Source organism: Rutidosis leptorrhynchoides, chromosome 1 (assembly GCF_046630445.1).
Source record: "Rutidosis leptorrhynchoides isolate AG116_Rl617_1_P2 chromosome 1, CSIRO_AGI_Rlap_v1, whole genome shotgun sequence".
Lineage (NCBI taxonomy): Eukaryota > Viridiplantae > Streptophyta > Magnoliopsida > Asterales > Asteraceae > Rutidosis > Rutidosis leptorrhynchoides.
The window spans coordinates 462,260,779-462,264,334 of record NC_092333.1 but is presented as its reverse complement, the minus strand read 5'-3'; positions in this window follow the sequence as shown (position 1 = coordinate 462,264,334).

Here is a 3,556-nt window from a genome sequence, read left to right as displayed (position 1 = left end):
TGCATAAAGGATTTTGTCCTTTGTAACCAAAGCCTGAACCACTACCCGCACCTTGCGTGGTTTCTTGTTTCTTAATGGATTGTTGTTGATTACCTCGATCATAATTTCCATTCCACTTTCTTTTGTTACCTGATACCTTCACATCAGTATTGGATGCTTTCTTATCCAAGATGACCTGATCCATTAGCTCATTTGCCATGGTTATAGCTTCATGAATTGTCTTAGGTTTCGATGCTGTAACGTTTGCCTTGACCTTTTTGGGCAAACCATCTTTGTACATTTCAATCTTCCGTTCTTCGGTTGGAACCAATTCAGGACATAGTAAAACTAATTCCATGAATCGCTGATTGTAGTTGGTGATTTCAGTACCAATAACCTTCAGGCTTCGTAATTCATCTTCCAACTTCCTAACCTCGTTCCTTGGACAATATTCGTTGATTAACATTGTTTTGAATTCTTCCCATGGAGTATCATAAGCTACATCTCCTCCTACAGCCTTCACATAATTTTTCCACCACGTGAGTGCACTATCTTGTAAAGTGCACGATGCATACTTGGTCATGTCCTTTTCAACACAACCACTGATTTTAAACACAGTCTCCATCTTTTCTATCCACCGGGTTAAACCGATCGGTCCTTCCGTTCCACTGAATGATGAGGGCTTGCAAGCTTGAAAAGTCTTGTAGGTGCATCCTACACGAGGATTTGGGTTAACTGCAGCAGCTCTTGCAGCCTCGACCCATAACATTCTGTCGTTCACTCGCTGGTTGATGAATTCCTCGACTTCTTGTTCCGTCATTCGATTCAATCGCGCCATTTCCTAATGAAAGAAAATAATTATTCACATGGAATATTATAGATGTAGTGTGTATTTATAGTACATTATAGCTTGTTAATAATATGAACCAGGTATTATTATAAAAGCCTTTTCTTCTTATTAGCATTTTATAATTATATCTAGGGTAGTACCTACCCGTTAATGTTCATACTTAATAGCTTAGTACAGAACCAATTACTACAATCTAAATAATACTTAACCATGGAAAATTATTGCATTTCATACTTCACTATTTTACATATGCTTATCTTACATCGAACATTAAACAAACCACACTAATAATATTATACAAAACATTATATGATCCCATGGTTTAATATGGCAGCGCATCGTTTGGTCTATTTTCTAGGACGTTTAGGTTCAAGGAATCGCTTAACGCTTATCCTAGCTGTCTGCCTATATTTTGGCTGTGGGGCTGAAGAACTGGATGCCGGGATAGAACGAATAGGAATAGCGGAAATAGGGGTGGTAGTGTCTAGTGGAGTTGGTGCCACATCATCCTCACTAAACTCGGGATTTGAATTTTCTAATTCATTAGCCTTTCGTTTCTTTCCTAGTTCGAACTTGTCTTTCGTAATTTCCTTTATTTCTTCCTCGGGTTCACTTTCTGTCACACCCCGTCCAAAATCTTCTTGAACGAATACAATAACATTTGGTACCATTACGATGAACTGACTTCTATATGCCATAAACGACTCCATGTAATATCTTTAACAACGAGCTAATGCACAGTGGAAGATTTCTTTCAAACCTGAGAATAAACATGCTTTAAAGTGTCAACCAAAAGGTTGGTGAGTTCATTAGTTTATAGTAATCATTTCATTTTCATCATTTTAATAGACCACAAGATTTTAAGTATAATAAATCGTGCAGAAGTAAAAATCATTTATCTTAAACATAATCTCAAATCCGGCATTTCGCAAACGGCAGAGATAAAAGTCATTCATACGAACTACAACATCTAGTAAAACAAGATGCATATAGAATAACCCCAATCATTCCGGAATTACCTCGGACCTGATTAAATACCAAGATGCATATAGAATAACCTCAATCATTCCGGAATTACCTCGGACCTGATTAAATAACTCATTCGTAGAATGTTTTTAAGTACTTGTGTCTATTTCGTCAAACATTTATAAAAGAAATTCGTGCATTCGCAGTTCAAAATATATTGCAAAGCATTTAATAAAGCAGTTGTAAAAACAGCGCATGTATTCTCAGTCCCAAAATGTAAAGAGTAAAAGGGGAGCAAATGAAACTCACCGTATTGTATTTTGTACTAAAAATACATATAACGACATTGAACAACTAAACAATGCAAGGTTGGCCTCGGATTCACGAACCTATAACATTTATATATATATATATATATATATATATATATTAACACATATAAAAACAATTAACAAGTTTATATTTTAATATTTTTTAGTATACTTCTTATATTAAGAATTTGTATGTTATATTAATAAATAAATTAATTATACCTATTTTATATATTTTAGATGATTAGAATTATATAACAGATTCTTATTAAAGTATTTTAATTAGGATATAATATATTTTATTTATTATAAATATTATATATTAATGCTTGAAAATATTAAATAATGTATTAGAACTCATATTTATATATGTATGCTTTAATTTAAAATATATTTATATATTATTTTTAACTTAAATGTAATAACATTTTACTAAACAAAATAGTATCTAATATTAATATAGATGTAAAATATACATAAATGTCATTTATTTATTAAAATAATATTTATAATACTAAAATAGTGATAATAATAATAATAATAATAATAATAATGATAATAATAATGATAATGGTAATAAGATAACAATAATAATAATAATGAATAGATAAATAACTACCTCAAGGAAGTAGTCCTTAAAAAGTTTCCCAAGTTCGGGTTTGAACCCGCGACGTCCCGCTAACCCGATAATATCCTTAATCATACCATCACCATTTCATTTATGTTTTAACCACTACCCTAAATCATAGTTCCCATAAAATCATCATCATTTTATGCTCATAATATTATCATCGTTGTGACTAATATTATTATAATCGATCATGAATCGTTATCATCTTCTTTTCCTATCCTACATAAAAATCACGATCCTAATCATCATCTACGTTCATTATTCATCCTCAATCTCAATAATCATTATCAACTATCGTCGTCTTCATCCTTCGAAAACACGTTACCGTGTTCATTATTGTTTTCATTCCAAAGAAATGGGTCTCGGTCCCTTCATAATATAAAAACTAATTCTTGGCCCAACAATTAAATTAAGTCTCGACCCATATTCCCTAATCTATCTTCTCGGCCCAACATAGTTTGTATAAGCCCACGTAAAAAAATGTATACAAGTAATCGGCCCAATAATGCAATCAACCATAAGTCCACTAATTAAATTCCTAAATCTAATTAAAATCCGCTAGCAAAATTGGTTTCTCATCTGATCGAATACATGTCCAGTTTAAAGCTCGAATGGCACGATAGTAATTTAGTGGAACTTTAAATCAGCAAGTCACAAGTGGTTTAATAACTTTAATTCTTGTCGGCCATATTGTAATCAAGTAAAACAAATTCAATAGCAAAAGTATCTTTTGATTAGTTAACATGTGGGTGAAGTGGGTTTAGGTACAACTGGTTCAATCATAAGATAGTTGTCCAAATAATCGACCCAAAATTCACA